Below are 25,772 nucleotides of genomic sequence, written 5' to 3'. Positions count from 1 at the left end.
GGTCCCTGAGAACACTTCAGAAAAGTCAGAGACAATCCAATCATAGTGAGTGTGGGGACCACCCCCTGCTGTCCCCCAGCCAAATCCAGGTCCATCAGATTTCTTCCACTGGGAAAGTTGAATTGTAAATAGATGTTAGCCTTGGTCTCTGCTTGTGACCAGACTGTGGCGAAGCAGACAAGGCAGGGCACCAGCAGGCAGGCAAGGAGGCGAACCAGTTCACAAAGCCAGAGGAGGAGGCGCACCCATGCAGAAGACCATGCTGTTAGGACAGCAGCGAGGATGTTCCAGTCCATGGACCCTGATCCTACCTTGACCTCGATTGACCTAGATCCTGGGAGAAGTCCCTGTAATAAATAACCCTGTTGAGTATTGAAGGGAATCTGGAGTGGGCTCTGTTATTTCCTAGCAGTAGGCCTTAACTGAGACAGCAGTGCACGGCCTTTTTCATTTGAGCAGCTTGTCCTTGAGTGTTTGACTTTGTTTCTCTTGTTTGTGGCCCTGGCCACTTCCACCTTTTGATGATGGGGTTTCCTCACATCCGAGTCACCTCGGATCCTGTGTTGCCTGGCCACCTGGCTTCTCTGCATCTACCACTTGTCTCTAAGATTGTGAGTGGTTCATTTGCCACCTGGGGGCGATGGGAATATTTGGGAAGATCGCAGGATCGTTAAAATGCACATTGCATGGACAGGGTAGCTGTATGAACGAACTCAGTACCACTTAGCGAGTTAACCATAAATTCTGTTTCTTTACCACCAATGTTTGGGATGCTCTGTAATCCTGTTTTTGCCTCACACTGATCCAACTCAACAAAAGCCTCCTTGTAGGAGCAAAATCTCATGACCCGCGAAGTAGGTGAAGGGTCCTGGCCCCCTGGCCTCCTGTGCAAAGGGGCCCATTTACAGGAGTGACAGATCTGAAAGTGAAGGGGATTGGGAGCCAGGCAGCCTGGGCTGCTGAGTTGGTTTCAGCATTGCTAGAAATATGACTTTGGGTGAGCCATGAGACTCCTTGAGCTTCAGTCTCTAGTCTGTAAAGTAAGAGTAGACAAGCTCGGCCCTCCCTGGTGGCGCAGCGGGTTAAAGCGCAGCACTAAGAAGCTAAATCCACTTCCGCATGAGTCCGATCTCTGCGTCCCCCAGAGGTGACCACATGGCGCGGCAGACCTCTCCTGGCCCGCCCGCTGCTCCCCTCAGCAGTGTACTTCATCGACCTGCCTGTTCTACTCCCCGCTCTGTCTCTGGTGAATCCTCTCACCCTCCACATCTCTAGCCTGTACCCCAGTTCTGTATGAATAAAATAAATAAATCTTCAACAACAACAACAACAAAAAGAATAGACAAGCTCTGCAGTGTGGTGGCCTAGTTGAGAGCATTCAAAGAGACAATATTTGTAAGTGTGTAAAAAGTCACAAATCCCTAATGCCATCATGTTGAAGGTTTTCCACACTACACTCCAGCATGCAAAAATAGGAAAGATCTTATTTTTTCATATCTGACCTAGCCTTCCCCAGGAGTCCCTGCTTCTTGGGGCAATAACAAGAAGTCATAGCGAGGGTATTGAATACAACTGTCAGATTCCAGTGCTTTCCACATGCTGCTTATTTAATTCTCACAGCAAGCCTGTGAAGTAGGAGCTACTGCTAACTCCAGAATCAAGAATATAGTTCTCCCTTGGTTTAAGATGGTGCTATAGCTTAATAAACACATCATTAGTTGAAAATACAGTAAAGTGAAAAAGCAGCTGACCTGCCAAACTGCAATGGTGCAATTCTCAACACTGATATAAGCCTGCAGCTGGACAAAAGCAACCAATACAAATCTTTTTTATAATAAAGTGTGCAATAGCTCATACAAATGCTTGACTACTAAAGGTGAAAAATAGTCTGTTGAGTTTCTGTTATGTACGCTGGTGACCCTGGGGCTGACTGGGTCGAGGGCTACAGATCTGGCCAGCCTCTCCAGGCAGAACAGTACCTTGCCTCTATAGTCTGGGAAAAGATCAAAATTCAAAAGTTGAAGTATGATTTCCTTGGATTAGGTATTATTTTCCCCCATCCTCAAGTAGAAAAACTCTTGGGGCAAATCATAGTAAGTAGGGATATTTTGTAGAAAAACTTAAATATGCTACTTAGCAATTTAAGTCTCTTAGGATTTGAACAATCATTTTGAGTTTAAAAAAATTTTTTTTCAAGAAAATACTCAGAGTTCTCCCCCAGTCCATCCTCATCCCAAAGATGGCCCCCAAGGCAGTAGCATTTGGAGGAGTCAACCGAATTCTTATAGACTTGGATATCTGGGGTGCCCCCAATACACTTTTGCCTTTGTGCTACTCTGTCCTGGGGGGATGGTGCCCCCTAATTACCTGATCCTGCCACACTGGCAGGAAAGCTGTGGCTGCTCTTGGCTAGACCATCACTGCCTTCCCTGCCTGAAAGCCGGATTCAACCCCATCTGGCTCTCTCTCTTGTGCTGGGTGTCCCCTAACACTGAAGACAGTAGTGCTTCTCCAGAAAGGGTTCTCCTTGCAGCCTCCTTGTGGCAACACCCCGTATAAACACATCAACTAGAAGCACCCTTACATTGATCATATCTTTCCACAGGGTTCGCACATACTCTTGGAGCCTTCCAAGCCACATGGGGGAGTTCTGCCTGGAAGTAGCATCTCATTAATTTTATTCTGCTTTAGTCATCCCAGAAATAAGCATTGAGCACCCACTATTTTCCAGACACTGTTCTAGGTTCTTAGGATCAATGAGCAAAACCAAGTGGAGCAACAACTTAACCATGCAGGGTGTGCCTTTTGAGGGGCTCCTCCCAGAACTCCAACAAAATGTGAATGATCTTTCTCATGTTGGCCTCCCTCCCAACCTAAGATGTCCCTTCACTGGAGAAGTAAATCTAGGTATAGTGATGTCAGGCTCACTTTCCTTCCCACACTCCAGAGAGTCAACAATATTTAACATTTCATTTTTAATAATCCTCAGTTCCAAAATCCATCCGTTCTATGCTATGGGTTGGGAAAGATTGAGGGTATATTTGCTTCCTCTACCACTCTGATAGAGGCACAGAAGAAGAGGTTCTTAACTTGCCAAAGGGAAATAATGGGAACTTAGAAGAACTTCCTTGTTCTCCACAAAATCTGCCTTTCAAACCTATTATCCTGGTAGATAAGAAATAGGCAAAGGAGATAATGTTCAGGCTCAAAGTCAAGGGGGATGCCTTTGCTCTAGGGTCCTGCCCTGTGTGCCCATGGATGTGTTCAACCTCAGAGTTAAGTGCAGGAGATACAAGCTGTTAGAAAACAAAAGATTTAAGGGGAAATGAACATCTATCAGCAATCTGAGCGGTGGAACTAACCAGGATAAGACATCACCATGTAAGAGAGGTTCACACTCTGTCTGGCATACGTGCTGAAGTTCACTTAGTTCTCAACCTGGTCCTTTCACTATAGCTGTAGTCACATTGCTCCATAACAATGCTGCTGGGAATTTAAAAAGATTTATACCCCAGTAAAGGTTTTATTGAATGAACAAATGGTCTATTGGAAAAAACACTCCATGGTATTCACATGGCTACCATCTGTTCACCAAAAAAATGTATCTCACTCCCACATACACCCAGTACTGAGGCGTCACCACAAGGGCTGTTCTTACCTGTGAGGAGGAAGCGAGAACAAGCACATGTGGAGACATTTCTGACCTAATAATTCAAAGTACATAGAGATGAGTGTAGGATGGAATTGTCCAATTCTCTTCCTGGAAGAGCTAGAACTTGAGATGTGTAAAAAAAGGAGGGGAAAGGTAGAAGACATAGACACAGAGCAGGAAGGCAGAGGTGGGCATGCTGGAGTCTGTACTGAAGACCAGAAAGGAGCGGGCAGTGGGGAATGAAGCGAGAACTTAGAAATGTTCGAATCAGTGAAAGAAATTTGGCCTTGCAATGGCTTTTGTTAGACTAGTAGTAAACACCCCAAATATATTCAAACACACTACAAAGTTATGTCTTGCTGATGTAGTTAGGAGCTCACTGGTGGGTGGCTCTCCTCCACAGAGTAATTCAGGAACTTCAGCACCTTCCATTTCCGATGCTGTCATCTCATAAGTCTCACTGTTTTCTACTCATAGCTGGTGTTTTTCTTCAAGTATTGGTTATTTACTTTCTGCTGCTTAGAACTCTGTTATCAGCTACAATTAAATACACAGGAAACTGGGAAATAGACGCTGGTCACTGTGGCATGTGAAGATCCCAGAGGAGCTGCTCTAGCTATTCTTCATAGTCCCTCATCTTGTCATCCTGTTACAGGGCAGGGAGTGGGGCACCCCAGAACCCCCAAACTTGTCCATTCTAAATAGGTTTTGCCACCTGCTGCATTGAGACAAAACATACTTCAGTGCATTAGAGATTAGGAAATTTAATACAATTAGAGTGCAATATAGAAAAGGCAAAGAATATACTTTCAAATCAAACTCCCAAAGTTACCCATCCTCTCGTGGGTAAATTCCCAGACAAGCAAGGTTGGCCTCACTTCTGGTGGGGATACATAGAAAAGGGTCAGAAACAACAAGACAAATCTAGAAAGAAAAGAGCAAAATCAAATCAAGAAAAAACTGCCATTGTTAAACCACCCACGGGCCTCTCACCCACATCTTTTTCAACCAGCCCTGGACCAAGAAACAAGTGCAGCTTCTTCACATGTCCCCTGTTCCTTGTGCCTTCTCCTGGTCTCCTTCTTATTCTTCATCTTGCTTCCTTCCTCCCTCCAGTCTCTTCTCCAGCTTCTCTCTTTCCTGCTCAACTCCGCCCTCCCTTGGGTGGGGTAAGGAAACTGGAACCTCTCCTTTGCCTGGTGACCACCCTGTTAGAATCCTACCACAACTCAGTTCGTTTGGGGAGAGAAATAACAACTCCAAGTTGATAGCTATGTGATCTTTCATGAAGCTAGAAAGGCCCAATGCTGTCTGGTGGTAACAATGTAGAAGAAAAGAAGACTATAAAAAGAACATGGACTTTGGAGGGATTGATTTTTAGAAAATGAACTAAAGGAGGTTCGGGGAATTTACTCCAGAGATTAAAGAGAGGTGGCATGTGAGGCAGAAGTGTTTGTGGTAAATACTAGGCTGAGGGAGGGAGTCTGAGGAGGGAAGAAGGGTAATGAGTAAGAGAACAAGTGTCTTGCAAAAGTAGTAAGAGAGAATTTCAATGAAAGAGCTCAAATTTAGTATAGGGACTGAACTCTCAACCCCTTAAGACTATGCCCCCTGTCCTCAGAAGATGAATCAAGGGGCCACAGTTCCACAGATCTTCAAGTTCAGTACAAAATAAAATTGGTATCACCCTAATATTCAGCTTGAACTTTGAACATTTTGCAGGAGGTACCATGTCCTTTTTGAAAAAGATTCCAGAAAAACAGATGTCTTTTTACCACGAAGCCTTTCCACTGTATGAGAACATACTGGAAAATGCCCTGGGGAAGTGACCCTTTCTTCTTTGGCAGACAGGAAAGCAAGGCCATCTGCTTAGATCTGATGTCTGAAAACACTATGAGAATTCTGATGACTGCAGGTAAAGGCAATCCTTTCACCTCCACTGATGACCAAGAAACCAAAGAACCAGATAAAGATTTAACAATAGGTATTAGTCTTTGGATCTCTACAAACAAGTTCATTCTTTAGAAAGAAAGAGATGGAATGCTATATTGCCTTCCTCTGTGCATAGACAATATTAATATATCCTTAGATGGGGCCAATTTAAAACTAGAAGCTTCCCCACCCCTCAAATAACTACATTTTTAATGTCAATGACTCACTGTTCCTGCCTATATCCATGAAATTCAAACTTGTGTTTGTTGGAATGTGCTCAGGGTTCCAATGCTCACTTTGATTACCTAATAAACCATCTAGTTATCATTTAGATTTGTTTTCCCATTAATACTACCCTTTTCAAAGGCAATAGTCCTACAAGCCAAATGGCGGTAACAAATGTAGTCCCCTCATGAATCTAAGAGATCATGACTTATTTGGAGACTGTATTCAATAAGTGGTCTCCTTCAGGGGTCTGTTCCATTGCTCTCTCAAACCTCTCTTCCCTAACAGATCTACACTGCCCCCCTCACCCTCCTTAGAGGGCAGCCTTCACCCTTGGGTTCAATGACTAGCCTTTGATTCAACTTGAATGCCACTTTTTCCTATAAGCACATCCACCCATTCTTTTCTCCCTATGTCAACCTGGGGAGGTGACTCACCTGCTGTTGGCTCTACTCCAACGCCTCCAAACTCTCCACACCCCAAGTGCTGACAGGACTAGAGTGAGAAGCAAATGAAAACTCACTGGGGAGGACAAACTCCCTAAGAGTGATGGAGCCCAGAGCTGAATCCTCCATGAAGAGAGGCACAAGCCTGGTGTGGATGAGCCGATCTGGAAGGCCTGGAGAGGAAGGTATAGGGGACAAGGAGAGTTTAAGAAGAGCCACGGCAAGGAGGGACACCTGACTGAATCTTGCGCACACAAGAAGGTATGAGTGCTTACTTACCTTCAGTCCTTACCTGGGCCTCTCCATGAACCCCGGATGCCCTAGTAGGTTCTGTACAGTGACCTGCTGCATGCATTCCCATGACACTGATGAAAAGAGCTGGCCTAGAGGGAAGGCATGACAAGCATTCTAGTGCAGGCCCGTAGGATGACTTGGCCACATCAAGTTACATAAAGATGACTTAGGAGTCACAGTTACAAGAGAAGCTAAAGGCTGTCAGAGCTTTGGTGTGACCTGCCCCAGGGTAAACCCTCACCAGGGCCAAGGTATAAAGAAGTGTTGCAACTCACCTGAGTGGTGTGACCATAATTTGAGGTTTCCAGGTCTAGTGCCCAGCCAGGAATGGATCCCAGCCACAAGACCACAAAGCACAGCAGGAACTTCACTGAAGCTCAGGCAAACAAGTGAAAAGAAGCTAATTGGTTTAGAGAAATATTTATAAGGAAAAGGAAAAGGAACAGAAACAAAGTGGGACTCCCAGTACCATGGAACCAGATGGAGCACAGGCACCATAATGGAGTCGTGCCTCAGGGAATATAGACCTTCTTTCCCTAATTATTTTAAAGGCCCATCAGTCTCTTTTTTATTTAATTCATAGAGACCTTACTCACTCTGCCTTGATGCTACTGTGCCCAGAATTACATCTCACATCCCAGCCCTTATCTTAGATTCCTTTTATCTTTATCTCTCATGTCTAGGAATGTCTAGTAAGTCCTTCACTGCCCATAGTCCACGGAGTTTCTGGTTAATCCCCTCTGGAATTTGATGCCTTATTTCTGGAGCCTCCCTTATTCCTCCAATGCTTTTTTCCTATTTTATTCTGGCCCTAGAAGTTATCTGTTTTCTCTGTGACTCAGTGGGATCACTTCATCTCCTCAAAAAACAAAGACTTTGCTTTGCCAGGGAGTGATCATACACTCAGTTCAACATATTCGGAATTCAGCATTGGTGTATAACTGCGACAAATTATCAGATACCAGGTGAGAAGTCCCTGGTAATGACCCTCGCCATTAGAATATCCTAGAATATCTCTGGTAATGACAGAGCCAGAGCAGACCTCTTATTTCCTGTTTCTCTTCACCACCCTGTCTATGCCTCTTTCTCCCATCAGTATCTTATAATAAATGAAATCTGTGTTCCTAGGAAATCTCAAAATTGAGGTCAAGAAAGAAAATATGGTACCTAGAGACTGGGGTGAAAATATGGCACCTAGAGACTCCCTAGGCCATTCAGAGACTGTCTCTGTGAGGATATGCTAGCTGTCCTAGGCCTCAGCCCTTCCTTTTCTCATGGACAAGACCAAGCTTGTTTCCCGCTTTGTATGCAAGACAACCTCCTGCACAAGCTCACTGATATATTTAGAATCAGGCAGCCTCGCCCACCTGTTCACCCTTCAAGGATGAACCACCACTGAGAAATGCAGGAAGGAAATCTGGTTTCCATTCCCCCAACTTCTTTCTTGTTGCTGCTTCCTTGAATCAACTCACTTCCCCATTCTCTCTCCCCTCAATTAGAGGAACTCTGATGCAGCCACATGATGAGCTGTCCGTGAACTAGTAAAGCAAGGTGGACTTTGTTGGAGTCCCACCCACAGCACTTACAAACTGGATGGTCTCCAGCAATTTGTTCCACCCTCTGGCTCAGAGTTGCCACTTATAAACTGGAAGAGCCATGTCTACCTTATAGGAGTTCTATGAGTGTTAGCACAGAAATAGCACTTAATACACAAATGTGTCATACAAGTAGAGTTCAATTATATACTAGTCCCTGTTTTGACTGCTTACTCCAATCATCGTGATTTAAAAACAAACAAACAAAACCACAGGACAGGAGCTGGGACAAAGAGGAAGGATGACACTGGCAAGAGGGAAAAGCATACCCTGTAGTCCTATTGCTATACCTTTCCCGGGCTTCATCACTGGTCTCACCCCAGATAACACCACCAAGCCTAATACCTTCCACCTTATTACTAGGGTACCCTGTCTATAAGCTGGCCCTCCACGGAAGGCCTGAGAGACTCACAGCTTCTGGATTTTCCCCAGAAATGGCAATGCCTGAACAAGGGTCTTGGTGACGCCCATGAGTCATCATTCTCATCCCTGGGCTCCTTTACTGCCAAATCTAATGCAGGAAGTGACGGGGACTTCCTAGAGAAGTATCTTTGCCTGAATCCTGTCCCTGTGTCTGCTGGCAGCAGTATCTCTCAGGAAAGCTAGGGTGTTGAGAACTTGCCTGTGACCAGCAGGTAGGTGTTCTGTTCCTATGAGATTATGGCATTTGTGTTTTTCAGAGGTGGCTTGTGGTCACTATTCTTATAGTATCAACTTGACTCCGGGCGCCCACTCACATGTGATTTTGGGTGTATCTGTGAGGGTGTTTTGGCAGGGACTAACATCTGAGTTGGTACACTGAGTTAATCAGATTGCCCTCCAAGTGTGGTGTGCTTCATCCAATGCACTGAACTGAATAGAACAAAAAAGCTGAGAAGGAGGGAGCTTGCCTGTCTGACCACTTGACCGTCAGATATTAGTATCCTCCAGCCCTCAGACAAAAACTTATCATCAGCTTCCCTAGGTCTCCATTTCGCAGATTACAGACTCTGGCATTTTTCAACCATAGTCATGAAGTCAATTTTTTAAACACAATCATCGGTCTCCAATTGGTTTTCTTTTCTGGGAACCTCCATACACAACTATTGATGTTGGCTTAGAGAGGTGGCGGGTTCAGAGAGTGGGATCCTTGGGTTACCTCTGAAAAAGTTTTATAAAATCAGAGTGAAAACCAAGCCCCCCCCCCCGCCCCCACCCCAAGACCCACATGTCTGGTTATATACCAAGCCTGGCTGCTTAACTCCACCCTCAGTTCCAAGCAATCCTCTCTTCAGTGGGGATGACAATATGGGGTTTGTTGCCCTTAGTGTCTTGGTTCTCTTTGGTCTGGAGTAGGGGTGGGGTCCATAAAACCCATCTGTGGAGTTTGTTCAGGACATCCTTCCCTCCTGCCAACACTTTCATCAGAGTTCCCCTTTTAGCATCACATGAAGTCTCCTCATGAGGCAGAGACGGTTAGTTATATCCAGAAGGGCAGGTTTATTATATAAAGGGGAAGGATGTAAAGGACACTTGACAGATACAAGCAGATGGAAAGAGCTGTCCCTGAGGAAGAAACAGGATGATAAAAGAGACCCCTGCATAGTCCCAGGCGGGCAGGAGACCTGACGCTTGCCAGTGCAGAAATTGCACTATTACAGTGTTTTCCTTTGGGGAGTGTTCATTCCTTTGAGGAATTGTTAACTGTTGCTAAATTAATTATTTCTAGGGTTGGTGCCTAAGGATTTTTCTATATTTAGCCTGACTGGATAGATCTGAAAGGACTGCTGAGTTTTTTACAATGGCCCCAATCTCCATATCCACTATCTTCTTTCTCTGCCTCCAGATACTTTATTTTCTCTAGTTTGTTTAATAACTGTGTTAATCATTTCTACCCCCACCTCCAGCTTCTGGTCTTGTGATGGCTCCTCCCTGGATTTTCTCCTTTTAATCTCCTTCACCTATAGCAATAGCTCCTACCCCCCTCGCATTGACATCCCCACATCAAGAGGCGGACTTGTGCCAGAGGAAATGACGCTGTGTGGAGGCAAAGGATGGGTCATAAAAAGTGCTGCCATTTCTGCTTGGTCACCTTCTCTTGCCATCCTTGCATGCACAGCACAAAGAAGTTCAGGGCCAAAGGTCTGCGAGAGTGGACCTGCCAGACCCCAGGATCAGCTCTTAGCCTGCACTTGCCCCTGAGTAGACACTCACCTCCCCCTGAATGGACCCCTAACCCCTCAGCAGTGTGATCAGCCTACAGGTCGCCAACCTGACTCTGTCAGGAACATGACCCTCAAAAGATGATCAACTCCCAGAGCGCATGGCGGCTCCCTGGGGTAGCTGGGCTCTCTTAGCTCCTGTGAGGCAGCAGTTGCCTTGCAGGAAGGGGGATGTGGTTCTGCAGCTGGGGACTCCCACCTCTGATGCTAAGTTGCCTACTAACCTCAGTGCAACTGAAGAACTGTTCCCTGCCTCTGGACCTGTAAGCTCACCTTCCATAAAGGAACCAGGGAGAGGAAAGGGCCACCTCACCAATGCATGCCAGCTTTTCCGTCTGTCAGTACACAGAGCATTGCCATCTAGGGATGCAGAGAGTGAGGTGAGAGGAGACAGACAGGTGGAAAAAAGGAAGCAGAGAGAGTGCTGAGAGTGAGAGGCCAGGAGATGAATTTGTCTGGATTAGTATTGAGGCAGGGCCCACATTTTGTCAGCTCTGCTTTGAGGGTAAAATGATGAGTTCACAGGACACCCAGAACTCTGTGGGGATTTCGGTATCGCCTGAACAAAGTTATGTGTTATATAAGGTGAGGGCAGTGGAGAAGAGAGAAGTAGGGGCAAGACAGGCAGACTATGTGGGCTACAGAGAGAACTGGCATTGAGCTGAGGACCAAAGATTATCAAATGCCCTGTCAAGTGCCTGTGTCCAACACTGTTGTGATTCTTTAATTATTTGACATAATTTAATCATCAAGTACATGTCCACTTTGCAGATGAGGTATAAAGAGGTATTTCTTGCCAAGTTTACACTGTTGGTGACTCAGAGTCACACCTGGAACTCAGGTATTTGAGCTCCTGGGCCCTAGACAGTAACTGTTGCTGGACTTCATTCCAGACGCTGACAGGGCCTTGAAAGATCCTCTAAGTCTTTGTTATGTACTTAATTCTGTAGATGAAAGTAATGCTTATTAAAAACAGAGCTGGGGACATCCCTGGTGATGCAAGGGGTTAAAATACAGCACTAGGAAGCTATTTTCAGCCACTGCAGCATTAGTTCCATCCCCAGCCAGGTGTGGCAGACCTCTCCTGTCTCGCCTGCTGCTCCCCTCAGCAGCATATTTCAGTCAATCTGCTTGTTCTGCTGCCTGCTATGTCTCTGGTGAATCCTCTCAAGTCCCCTCTCCCCTCTGGTGTACACCTCTGGTGTACACTAGTTCTTGTATGCATATATAAATAAATCTTAAAAAAAAAAAAAAAGCTGGCCACATGGCTCTACGCATCTATGCAGAGTTAACTTAAGTCTCCTGACAGGCGGCCCAGAGAGATAGATTTTTATAGTTGACCTGGATGATTGCTCTGGTGAGGCCCTGATTTACTACTAAATTTTGTAAGTGAGGAAATCATCTCAGGGGAGTTCAGGCAAAGGCCCACATGGCCATTTGGTTGCCTTACTCTTTCATCTGCCAACCTGTTTTTTGAGGGAAGTCTTCTTCAGGAGAAACCTCAGGAAATATTTCTGTCCTTGGGGCTGACATCTTGAGGTCAAACGGAATAACCTCTGTGGGCCTAAATAAATAAATTCACATTCCATGTTGGCCCAGGATCTGTGGAGTCCACCAGTACAGTCTGCAGTCAGATATGTCCTGTGATTTGAGGGTCTGGAAGGGATAATTGCACTGCCCAGCCCACCATAGCTCTGAAGTGCCCCCCACCTCTCAAGGGCACTCCAGAGTAGGACTTGAAAATGCTAATGGCTCACGTGGAAATGGCAGGTTGTTAAAGCCAATAGGACCTTTGTCACCAAAAGTCCCAAATCTGAATGGTGGAGGCAAAGGCGGCCCTGCTTTGATAGAGACGATGAAAATCTGTGTGTGGCCGGAGGCAGACCCAGATGGGACTAGGTTTTCGGTGTGAGGTAGGGGGCCTATCGAGGACAAATTTTGCCCCTCTCCTCTTACCTTGCCCCACTTGAAACCATATCGCCTCAATCCAGATGTAAAAGCAAAGAGAAATGTTGAGACATAAAGCATCCACTCTCCAGCCCCCAACACACCCCCTGACCCCGTCAGAGAGGGAGGCAGACCTGCTGGGAAGGAGCACAGTGGCTCCCCCACCTGCCAGTCAGCGCGAGAAGCGGAGCTGGGCCCTTGTTAGCAGCAAGTGCTGTTAACTGGAGTGTTTTCTAGTACTCCAGAGATACCTGAGCACATACAGAGATAGATCCCCTTGGATGGAGACAGCACTGGCCCATCTAATAGAAAATTTTCTGCAGGAGTGGCTACTGCTAAGGACTGCCTTGACTGCAAATAATTTGTTTTTTTCTGGTGGGGAAACTGAAGGCAATTCCAAACCTTCACATGCCCCACATTCGGGTAAGAGTGAGCCAGTGGCATGACATCCCCATCCAGCCTGTGTTTATTGCTTCTGCTCTGCAGAAAGGACCTGCTCATCCACAGTTATTTAATGCTAATTTTCCTCCCACTCCCTGGCAAGACTGACTGACATAGAGTCGGGAGACAATGCTTTTCATTTCTTCATAAAATATCACTTGAGTGCACAGTTCTGGCAAAGACATCAAGCTATATTTCAGGAAGAAATTTTCTTCCCCTCCCGTAGTAAATCAACCAAGCTATCCAAAGGACAACATCTTCTCAGGTTACTCTCCAAAGATTTGGGTTGTTAAGACCACCACCTTCAGACCCTTGTCACAGCGTTTAGATATCAAGAGTAGAAATGACTTAAGGGAACATCTATCCCAAAAGTGCCAACTCAAATGTCACAGGAGGAAGAGTGAACCAGACAGGGTGGAGCCCACTGTGATGCCAAGAGTCTTTACCTCATCCAAGGGAATGCATTTCTTTTTAAGATTTATTTATTTATGCTTACAGAACTGGGGTATAGGCTAGAGGTGTGATGGGTGAGAAGATTCACCAGAGACAGAGTGGGGAGCAGAACAGGCAGGCCAACAAAGTACACTGCTGAGGGGAGCAGCGGGCAGGTCAGGAGAGGTCTGCCACCCCATGTGGGTCATCTCCATGGCCAGGGATTGAACTTGTGCTGCAGTGGCTTCTGAGAGCTTCATAATGTGGTGCTTTAACCTGTTGGGCCACCAGGGAGAGCCCGAGAATGCATTTCAAAAAACGTTGAAAGACCCAACACCTCCGGACTCCATGTCCGAAGACCTTTTCCCTTAGCTCAGTTGTATTTATTTCCTAGAACTCCTGTAACAAACTGCCACAAAAATGGAAGCTCATAGCAATAGAAAGTCATTACCGCATTGTTCTAGAGACCAGACTCCAAAATCAGCCGTGGCACACAGTCTGAGGGGCCCCAGGGAGAGTGCGCCTTACTACTTCCAGCTTCTGGTAGCGCCGAACCTTCCTTGCTTTATAACTGTGTAGCTGATCTCTGCCTCAGTCTTCAAATCTCCTTGTCTTCATGTCTATCTCCATTTTGTGTCTTATAAAGATGGCTGCCATTTGATTTAAGATTCACCTAAAAATCTAGGGTGATCTAATTTCAGGAACCTTCTCTTGACTACATCTGCAAAGTCCCCTTTTCCCAGGTAGAGTCCAAGGGCTGGGCATGGTTTTCCTTCCTCCTTTCTTTCCCTTGCTCTCTCCCTTCCCCTCCCCCTCTCCCTCTAGCTCTACCTCTCCTCTCTGTGGTGTGGTAGCGTTGCATTAAATTTATGAGACTATATAGAGTGAAATGGGAATACAAGAACCCTACCAGGATCTACAGGAAAGTCTCAGCAATGCAATTACACTTGTCTAAGTTTTAAGAGTAATTTGGATCCATGTTTGTTCTTTTATCCTTTTTATCTTTTGCCCTTTTTAGTTCTACCTGACACCAGTGGTGGGCATGTGCTTACCAAGAGTCTAGGTTACCTTGAGCTGCCCCAAACTTGATGAAGTCTTCCTTGATCCTGGCAGTCCTGTCACGTTCCCTTTAAAGGACAGAGTGTCCTTTTTCTGCTTTTTTTATTACATTGTCTGCTCCTCTTTCCTCCCACCCCCTCCACCCAGTGCTACCAGACCATCTCTTTCTCATTCCTAACAAATTTCAGTGAGCACCAGAATCACCAGGAAGACTTGCTCATCACAGATGGCTGGTCTTTCCTTGTAGAGTTCATGATTGGGTAGGGCAATGAATTTGCATCTTTAACCAAGGTATTTATGTTGCTGTTCTTCCTCTTCTGGGGTGCTCCCTTCTCACCATTGCTCATTACTACATGCACCCCACTCTGTACCCTACCTACTCAATCCCACCTGTTGGAGATATCTCTAAAAAGCTGGAGCCATGGTTGGTTTAGTTTTCATCCTACACCTTTAGACTCCACCTAACCATTTCATACCTTTGATACTGATGAAAAAATTTCTCTTCATTTCTCCACCCACTTACTTTTCTAAGCCAAAACTGAGAAAACCTAGTAACTAAGGCTTAAATTCAGAAAACAGGAAAATCTGGGCCTCAGCAGGGGAGACAAACATGACTTTAGATATTCTCAATGGACTCAGAAAGCGGGTACTATGGAGCTGGCTACGGCCCAAGCCAGGACAATTACAGAGAAAACATCCAACCCCATCTCCGCCAACCCATCCACCCATGCTCCTCTGTCCTCACCAGACCCACGTGCCCCAGAGTACTTAACCCTTCTCTGGGGTGAGCATCCAGATGCCAGCAGACTGTCTTCCCAGGACGTTGAGCAACACTTGGTGAAGTATTTCCAGCATTCATGCACTCCCCAACAGCCTGCGAGACATTTTCTCTAAGGAATTTCAACACACATAACTAGTGCTTTGTTCCGATGTGAATGAGGGTTTGTCTGGGTGCCAGGGTTTCACCATACAGGAGATTAGCAAACATGAGCTGAAGCCTCTTAGCAGCCACATTTCAGCCTTAATGATCTTTCTTCATATTACGCACAAATGTCAAGCCACTTTAGAAAAAAAAAAATAATGGGAGGGGGGTGTCAGTCCTATTTGAAGATCTAATTCTTCTAGACAATCTGCTGTTATAAACCCTTTTAACGTCAAGTACTCACCATCAGTTTTACTAAAAGATGATCTAAGTTAAACACGAGCTGTGTACTTTAGGCAGAATCCTGCTAATGTTGTTGACACTCAAAACTCCTCACACTTTCCCCTCATGCCCTTGAAAATGGACTTTTAAAAAATAAGAGGTCACGTGCCAGTTCACATATAACTCTACACCCCAAGTCAACAGTGGATTCCTTTATGAATTGGGACCCCAGGGAAAAGGAAGGTGTCACTTCATGCTGAGTTCACTGAACCCAAGTCACCAGCTGAGCTTGGGTTAGCAGGTCTCATGTTAAAGGAGGGTAGTCCCCTGTCTTAGAGTCTTAAAGTCTTCAAAGTTTCTATTGAGAGATCGTTAGTTTTCTCTGGCTGCCATAACCAGGCACCACAAGCTGGGTAGCTTAAACAATAGAAACTGATTTCTTCAAAGTTCTGAAGCTAGAAGTAGCAGACCAAAGTGTTCACAGGGCTGGTTTCTTCTCAGTCCTTCTCCCTGATTGTAGATGGCTGCCTTCTTTGTGTCTTCACATGGTCTTTCCTTGAGTAGGTGGTATGTAGGTTTGATCCTCTTTTTATGAGGGCCCCCTATGACCTAATTTTATTTACTTACCTTTCTTAAAGGCTACATCTCCAAATATGAGCACTTTCCAAGGTATTGGGGGTTAGGGCTTCCATGTGTGAAATTTGAGGTGACACAATTCAGTGCATAACAGTGTTATCACTTATCCAAACACTATCTTTCATGATGGTAAAACACAGGCCTTTACATTCAATATTTGTGACATCAGGCTTCATCTAACGATGTGTGGTATTCACCTTTATCTGCACCTGATAGTGGTACATAAGATAATGATACATAAGAAAATGATGCACATTATAGTGGCTGATATCTTGGATTCAGTGAAGTGAAACAGTCCTCCCCACCCCACTGATTTAGCTACTCTTTTTACACCCACTTTATTAATACCAATTAGAAAACACAGGTTAAGCCACTTGCCCCAGGACACAAACTAATGAGTAGTGCAGCCTGATGTATCAGGGAATTACCTGCCATGGTGCTTGTGATGAAGGCCACTGGTGATGGGGAGCACTGACTGGAGTTGAGAGGAGGAAGGTGCTTCCTGTTGGTGGCCTCTCTGAGGCAGGGGCATCTGAGCTGGGACTTAGGTGATGGGTATGGTTTGAGAAGGCAAAGAACAGATCAAGAAAGTGCTTGAAGCCCCACAACAACATAGACAGGACTAGAGGTGAGAAGGCCTCATGTGAAGTGCTTTCTCAGTTGAACAAAGGCTACGTATAGGGAGCAAAAGAAGATAAAACTGGTTAGGCAGGCTGGGCCAGACGGCAGGCCTAGAATACTGTAGTTGTTCATGTATATGAATTAGACAGTAAAGTGAGTCCTTGAAGTTTAAAGATTTGGAGGTCAGTGAGGGAGGGAGTTCAACTATAGATGAGAAGCAGGAGAGCATGTGTGGTCCTGAGGTAGTGTGGGCTCAGAAACTGAGGGGGGGTTTATAGCTGAGGGCCAGTCCTGGGCTTTCTTGGTTTTCAGTTTAGTTTAGTTTGGCCTGGGATTTAGGGTGGAAAGTCCCATATCCCTTAGTCCCAGGCAAATCAGGATGGCTTCTCTCCTTATGCATGAGAGATGGAGGCCCTCAACTCAGCGGCTGGAATGGAGAGAGTGATCTACCCCATGTGAGAGCTAGTGAGAAAGGCGTAAAGGGCAAGGAGAAATAAAGAATATTTCAGATTTTGTGAACCTGGTTGTGAAAATAAAGGAGTGAGTAGGTTGGGCAGGGAAGCCAGGTTTGGAGTAATAGATAAGGAGTTTCGTTTCAACACCTCCGGTCCAGGGAGCTTGGGGAGCCGGATGGCCTAGAATGTAGGGGCTCAGGAGCCAGATCTGCCAGAAGGGATTCCAGGGTCCCCTATAATATGGTCACTGCCCAGCAAGAGCAGCCTGCAGGGGAAGGGACACCTCCTGGCAGGAAGGGGGATCCTGGTTTAACAATTGTTTTCACAGCATTTTACATGGGACAGAATCACCCAGGAAGCTCACATTACTGAAGACCCATTACTGAAGCAGAATTTAAGACTCAGGGTTCTCGTTTTTAACACATTTCCAAGTGATCCTTTACTGATAGTCCAAGACTACAATTTAAGAAACTGGCACACAAGTGCGGGGTGAAGGGATAGGCGGGGGAGCTGTGTTTCCAGTCCCTCTCACCCTGTCCCTGCTTTCTTTGCGGGTCCTGTTGTGCGTGCCACCAGCTGGCCGTGCCACCTTCCTCTCCTCTGAGCTGCCCCATCCCACAGCACCAGCCATTTAGTTCACAAATAATCAGCTCTTTGATGGCTGGGGGTGTCCAATACCAGAATTTCTGTCCCAATGGGTAATGGTAGGGATATTAGTTGATTCTATGAACGACTCCTCTCCCCTCCTCACTCTGCACTCAATTTCTCAAAATCCTTTTCCTTGTCCCCCAAAGACTGACCTTGTGTGGTCTGGATTTTATCAAGAATTGTAAGAATTGTAATTGTAACCTGAGCTAAAGAATTCTGTGGGTTCGTCTAGCCAGCTCACCTGTTTGTGAATCACATCCGTCAGTCACCACAACCAAACAGAAACGGGTGACTGAGGGAGTGTGCAGTCAGACAGGGGTAAATTATTTTTCTGAGGTTTTCTGGGGGTCATGCATTCAGACCACCAGAACAGGTTCAGTTACCAGCTCAGGGCTGCAGACTGAAACAGACCATAAAGCTTGCGGTTGGGAGACCGTGAGCTGGCTCCACTCTGTCGCTACTTCGCCATCCCTGAGAACACCCAGCTCTCCTCCAGGCCCAGTAGCACAAAGAGTCCAGGAGAAAAATAGTCACTCTTTGAGGATCTGCAGGGGACACAGCATTTTCAGGACAGACCTGGGAGAAAAGAAGAGATCGAGAACATGTGGGATTTTGTTGATGATGGACCAGGAATTACAGACATTGAGGAAGAGATATGGGATTTAGAAAGGGAAAGAGATGAGGATGGAAAGTGTGTATGAGGCACCTGAAGAGATGAAATAAATGTTTTATATGGGACAGAATCACCCAGGAATAACTGAAATAAACAGTGACAGAGGCCTGGGATAAATAAACAGTGACAGAAGCCATCGCGAGGTTAGTCTTGTTGGGCTCAAGGCAAATATTAGTGGTGAAGGTGTAAGTGCTGAAAAGTAGGGAGGGCTGGATGCCTCAGACCCCCTCTTGAATCCCAAAGAGGCTGGATAGAAGGTCTAGCAAGGCAAAGTCTTGATTTGAGCTCAGATCTGTTCTTGATATCCCTGAGTATGAAAACTGAGATGCTCTCTCTTCTCTTTGAGGCAGACATTTGGAAAAGCCCAGTGTCACTCTGAGCCCAAGAACCTGCTTGACCTCTGTTGAGAAAATTATGGGCTTGTGTTTTGGTAGGGATTTTGCAACTAGTATTAACTCCGTCCTATCTGACAAGATCAAAAACATTAAGCATGTTGAAGGCCCTAATGAGAAGAAAGAGAACTACATGGACACAAATAAAGGAATAAGAGTATTGAGAGTGGTGAGAAAATGTCAAATATTGCTTTTTGTGTGCTGACCTTTGCAAGCAACCTAGATTTAAGAACAACCCTAAGATCAAAGTGGGGTGGTGGCTGCAGACAGGGGAGCAGAGAGGTGCTAATTAGGGGGCATAAAGCTTCGGTGAAGCAAGATGAGTTGGAGAGACCCACAGTATGACATGTTAATACTTATATTAACATTCTATGTGACACACTCCCATTTTGTTGTTATCTTGACATAATAAAAATTAAAAATAATAATTTTAAAATGACCTCATGAGTCTAACAAATTATAAGGAAGTTTCAGTGTACTCTGTGAATTCACTAGTCAACATCCTCAACACAATGTGTCCTATAACTAAGATACAGGTAATATAGCAGATATTATTGCTGCTAAATGCTCTTTAATTCCACATAAGTATTTTGAATTATTTTCTGATGTGAATGCAATCAGAGGAAGAGAAGAAAAATCTGTTCAGATGCTAAAACTCTGGCCTCACTTGCCAGTACTCATCATCAGTCACACATGATGGGTGTAAGGGAATAATCTCAGCCACCCCCCACCTGCTCTCTCATTTCTGAGGAGATTCTTAATAGTCTAGCATCTTAGTTACCTTAGTCTGTTTGGGCTACTGTAACAAAATATCACAGACTGGGGGGCCTATAAACAATGGAATTTATTTCTCACAGTTCTGGAAACTAAGTCCAAGATCAAGGTGCCAACAAGTTTACTAGCTGATGAGAACCCTCTCGCTGGTTCACAGATGGTCTCCTTGAGTCCTCACATGGCAGGAAGGCAAGGGAAGTCTCTGAGGTCTTTATTAGTGCAGTAATCTCATTCATTAGCACAGTGTCCCGTGACCCATTCCTTCTCAAAGTTCCCACCGACAACTGCTATCATAAGGGGTGCTTGGATACATGAACTGGGAGGGAGGTGTACAAACATTTAATCTATAGCACTGGTTTTTATGCTGTTTTACTTGCCTTGTAATTTATATTTTTATGTATTCACTCTTCACCTTTGAACCCACTCATAAGCTTCTCTTGAGACTGCCCCTTGGATAATCAAAATGTGCAATAAGCATCTGATAGTTAATAATACTGCTCTTACCCCAGTCCACAAACTCTAAGTGACTGCCCGGGTTTTCTGACGCTGCTAACTCTATGGATCCAAAAAGAAGACTTTCTCTTGGGAATCTGTGTTGACAGTAGATTCGTCAGTTTTACTCCAGAATCCCTGCTTATTCTTTGGAACTTTGTGTTTTCTGGCCATTTCAGAAGAGAGTGAGCAACACAGATCACTAACAGCAGCCACAGCAGGAAGAGACCAGCACAAACCTCTGCACGGCCCCTCTCTCAGGACGAAGTTATTCTCTTTTACCCTTCACATTCTTTCTTGTGGTGAAGATCTGATGTTCAGATCTGTGCCTCCTTGAGTTCAAGGGATAAGCTCAAGGGGCAGATTTGAAGGGACAAAGTTTCCTGGGAATCAGGAAAGGAAAAGTATTTTTGCCCATTCTCTGATTTTTGAAGTCTCAGTTATCCTTTAATTCCTTGCCCAAAGAGTTTCTCCAAATGAAAATGCCCCTACCCCTGCCCCGGGCTGCCAGAGTCTGGGCACTCCTGTTTCTGGTTGATCAATCAGGCTCCATTGCCTCAATGCCACCCTTGGGACTGTTCTCCTCTGTTGGGTGACAGCTGGCATCACACCCCCAGGTCACAGCGCAGCCCTGAGTGAAGGTCTTCTTCTAATAGAGCTATTTTCTGCATTTTGGAATTATAAACATGAGTGTGAGAGTGTGTCCTTCCACAGACCTCGAACTCCTTATACACAGGCACTTTAAGTGACTGCTTCCCCCACCCCACTGCTCACTTTAGAAAATCCTGTTCATTTCTTAAATGCCGCTGCCTCTGAGAAACCTGTTTAGATGCTCCAAGCCCAAACAGCCATCTGGTTTGCATAGCTCATAATGACACTGATTATACCTTAATAGTGTCATGATTTCTTTAGTTACAAATCTGTTATCTCTCACTGAAAAGCTGAAACTTTGATATTAGTCATCTTTATGTCCTTAGCTCTTTGCCCAGTGTCTGGCTGAAAAAAAAAAAAATTAGGGTTAAAAAAAAATTGTTGATTGCTACTGAAGAAATTACTTGGGTAGAAGCCCAATTAAATAAGATCAGAATTACTTAGTGTGACTTGAGGAGACTAGAAGATTTTCTTTGTCCCATCCTCCCCCATTTTTCTTAAGCTCCAGTAAGGGAAAGAAATTGCACAGAAGGACTTGATCTCTTTAGGCTTAAGACTTAGATGGTGACAGTGTGGCTGGGACAGGGGTCCATTGAAAGCTACCCCATAGCAGGGGATGGCTCTCAGTAGCCAGTGTACATCATAACCATGACACGATTTGCTCAGAGCATCAGCACCAACACCGTGGCTTCCTGCAAGCAAACCTGTCCACTGTGAAGGAGACAGAAGCACAGACTGCTCAACCTGGGGACACCTTTGGAGCAAGCAAATGGCCTATCAAGGAGATTAGAGAGCAGTTAACCCTCGGCTGAACATTCATTTCCAACTCCTTACTCACCTCGGCCACCGTGACCCTCCCCTCCCATCAGCTCTGTTGTTTAAGCCCGCTGCCCCTGAACTTATAAAATGAAAGCACCTCTCACTTTGCTGTGCATTTAACACACTTTTGGAGGAGGGATTTAGGACTACTCAATGTTAACTTTTCTTCCACAATTAGGGATAAAATCTGACATTTGACAGAAGTATGCCGCTTGCTTTGGCCAGGCAAGAGCAGTAGACTGCACACCAGCCAGAAGACCAAGTCAACTATTGATAGGAATAAGGAGGGAGCAAAATGAAATCCTGGGCTGTTCACTGGAGACACAGGCCACTGCAGTTCCAGGGAGGCTGGGCACCATTGGGATGGTGACAACGAAGGTGATCCCAGAGGTGACAGTTTCTTCGTTAGGACAGTTACCCCCATTCACGGGCCATGGGCTGGTAAACCTGACACTAGGTGGACATGCTGGAATTTTCCTTCATAGCTCTGTGTGCTGTAAGAATTCAGCACTGCAAATATAACACTAGAATGGTTATGTATGCTTTTCTATATTTTTATGGAAAATAAAATAAACTTGCTAAAACAATACCTTTTGATTAACTTTACAAAAAAATTCTCAGAGTATCTAATAGATACTTTCTCTTTGCTACCAAGACCTTCCTCCAGTCATTCCCTGATTCTGATGGCAAACTTAACTGGCTCCCTCACATGAACAAAGAGATGATAGACAGATGTTAGGGACACAATTATTTGGTTATCTCTTTCCATTTTCCTTGACCTGGCCCTTACTTATCGAGCATCTTTATGTGCCTGGCAAAGAAGTAGGTGCTAATGGAATTGTAAAAACAACAACAACAACAACAAAACACAGGTGTGGGGACTTTCTTAGTGGCACAGAGGGTTAACGCACAGCCTATGAAGCTACCACAGCCACTGAAGCACAAGTTTGATCCCCTAGCCAGGGAGGTGACCCACATGGTGCTCCCCTCAGCAGCGTATTTCAGTATATCTCCAGTTCTACTGCCACTCTGTCTCAGGTGAATCCTCCCCCTCTGACCTGTACCCTAGTTCTGTATGTATAAATAAATAATATTTTTTTAAAAAGTGTGCTGGTATCTGTCTTGAAAGAGCCCCATACTCATTGGAGAGTCAAAACTCCCACACAGACAACACCTGAAGTGTCAAGAATTTCAACAGTCTTTTCCTTGGCCTGGCCCTTCTCAGAAAGTTTCAGCAGAAGACAGCCCAACACCCCAAGTCTTTGGCATTTCCACCATTGAATTGAATTAAAGCCCCTGGCTGGTTAGTTGTGAACATGCAAATGATTACCCAGCTTCACCTCCCAGCACAACACCAAGCTGACCTCTCCCTCCCCCACCACAGCTCATTCTTCCAGGTGATGCCCTGGGTGCTGCTCTTGCTGCTCATTATGTCAGCAGTCACCGCTCCAGGTATGTCAATTCGGCACAGTTCTTTCTGTTCCCCAGGTTCAGGTCCTCAGCAGAGACTAAACGCCCTCTCCTTGGGAAGTTGTTCTTCCTTACATTCTGTCATTTCTGCATAGCGCGGGCTGTGTCCTTCAGCCTGTGTTTCTCTTCAAGCCAGCCCTCTCCTCACTTGTTTTTCCCCTGCACACTTTCTACCACCTCCTTATAAACTGCAGTTTTGTCTTCCCTGAGAATGCCACAGGTGATGAGTAGGGCAGGAATCACATCTAAGAGAGATGACTTCAGTTGAAGCCTTGTTGACTTTGGGATACCTGTGAAGTATTAATCTGGAGATGATTCATTAGGCAATTGAATAGGCGGGGCTAAGCTTCATGAGTGAAATCAGGGCCAAAGGCAGAGATTTGAAAATCATAAACATAGGGTTAGTTTCAAAACCATAACAACTCTGGAGTGGATGGAGTTTATTCAGAGATACAATAGAAAGAAAATGACTGAGAGTGATAATCCTTGAAGAACAGATTTAAGAAGCAGGTAGAGAGAAGAGAGACAAGAGGAAGGCAGAGCTGTGGTCAGCGAAGTAAAGGAGGTGCAGTAAAGGAGAAGCAACTCTGTCAGTCACTCCAGAGAGCAAGTGAGCTAAGGACCAAAGTGGCCACCCACTGCATTATGGGTCTGAAAATTGTTGTCTATGCAGTTCTGGGAAAGAGAAGAATCAAAAGTCTAATTATAGAGGTTGAGGAGTGAAAGAAATGTAGGCGATCCTCTGGGAAACCTCCCAAAATGACCACATCTATGGTTAACAATTAAAAAAATGATTATCGGAAACTTGTATAAGAAGGACCCTCATGAGCACAGACCAATTGGAGTATTAGCTGAGGGTAAAGGCTTTGGCAACAGAGAAAAGAATCGATGAATAACAACTACAATCTTCCGTGACCATTCATAGAAATGAGAAGTGCAATTTCTCTCTCTCACATACTTGTCTGTATATTATGTAATTTTTTTTTTATCGTGCTCTCTTTTACTTATGACATCTCCTTTCTAATTTATTTCCTAGGTTAGTGGAGAGAAACACTGGGTTGTAATGACCTCAAGGAGGAATGACTGTTTTTCAGAAATAGATGCTCTGACTAATAGGACTTTTGAGAAGAGAACAAATCTTTGTATGTGTGCTGTGTTTGACTGTAGGCAGGCTAGCTATTATTAAACCATTTTTCAGTTTAAAAGAAAAAAAAATCAGCAATTTCATAAGCTCCAACTTTAGGTTTGGCTGGAACATCTGTTGTTGTGATTGTTTGGAGTAAATGTTTAAAGTAAAGTAATTTGTTTAAGAGAAAGATGTGTATGAATATTGAGGACCAAAGTGTTGGATTGTGTGTACTAAAAGTGAAGATTCTGGGTCTGATTTAGCTTCCACCACTGGATACTTGTACTAGACTTTAATTGTGAATTGAATTAGGTAGAATTGAAAAGTTGAATGCAAGACAGTAATTTTCTATTGTGGATCAGGGTAGAGAGGAATGATTTCCACACCAGTAGCTTAGTAGCTTTAATGATGACTTTCTAATTTGATTCTGAATCTGGATGATTCCTTAATCACATCAATGGTAATGTCATTCCAGAACCAGGACCATCTCACCAACCCCCTTGGCAGTCCAGCTGTACAGTGTCATTTTGGGAGCTGTCCTTGGGAATTCTGTCTGGAATGAAGCATGTTTATTAGCTCTAGAATCTAATGATTCTATGAGCAATGCATCCCCTTTAATAAAATGCTCTTGCCTAAACTAGCCAGGCAAGTTTTGTTGTTTGCATCTGAGAGCCTCATATAATATACATGATATCTGCTGCTCAGTCCTGGATTCTGACCCAGGGTTGCACACCTCTCTCTACCACGATGCACAGCTTTCTAGAAGAAGGGCACCTACCTTTCTTCCTCACCTGTTCTTCCCCTCGTCCTCTCTTCCCATATTGCAACTTCCTGCTTGACGAGGTTAGGAAATAAATAGTACTCTGTTCATTAGTAATACTCTAATTATTGTATTAGTGACTTAGATTAAGCAAGTGGGAAACTTTTGGAGAACACAGATAGGTTGCAGGAGTTTCCCACTGATAGATGTTCCATCAAACGTTAAAGATAGAAATTACAAGATATGTCACTTCATAAAAACGATTTAGCATTTCAAGATTCTAAGTTTTCTTTGAAGAAAATGATCTCTACTATGAGGTACTTTTAAGCCACTGCTCTATTTACTAACCACTGCACTGAAAATGAGTGTGATACTTAGAAACGGTTTAGGAAAAACTCTGAAGCCAGGAGCATGCGGGCTCTTTATGGCCAGAGGAGTCACAGTTACCAAGGGGCATGGATTCCTACATGTTGATTACCAGCGATATGCCCACACCAGGCTAGGTTTGGGGAGCACACAAATCTGGCACATGTAGTTTCTGGCAAAATGGGCTTCCAGCTTCGTATTTTGTATTTAAACCTGTAATGAACTTTTCAACAATACTTAATGAACGTGCTCTGTTTTCTCTGAAATCCGCTGAAAAACGCTGTAGATTCATAATCTTGAGTCCAGAGTTCTAGACCAAACTCTTTTTCTCTTTATACCTCAGTTTCTTATTGGCGATCTTTATCTGGATCTCACCAAGTCAGTGTGAGGGAGCAAATGAGAGAATGGATATAAAATCACCCTGTCCGTGCTCCAGCACTACACAAATATAAGGCGCACTGCCTATTGGCACTTAACTCTTCCTGTGAAGACTTAAGAGCAAAGAATCCCAGAAGGCTAGC

This window comes from Condylura cristata, unplaced genomic scaffold (genome assembly GCF_000260355.1).
Source record: "Condylura cristata isolate star-nosed mole 26May11 unplaced genomic scaffold, ConCri1.0 scaffold00014, whole genome shotgun sequence".
NCBI classification, from domain to species: domain Eukaryota; kingdom Metazoa; phylum Chordata; class Mammalia; order Eulipotyphla; family Talpidae; genus Condylura; species Condylura cristata.
This window is presented reverse-complemented; position numbering follows the sequence as displayed.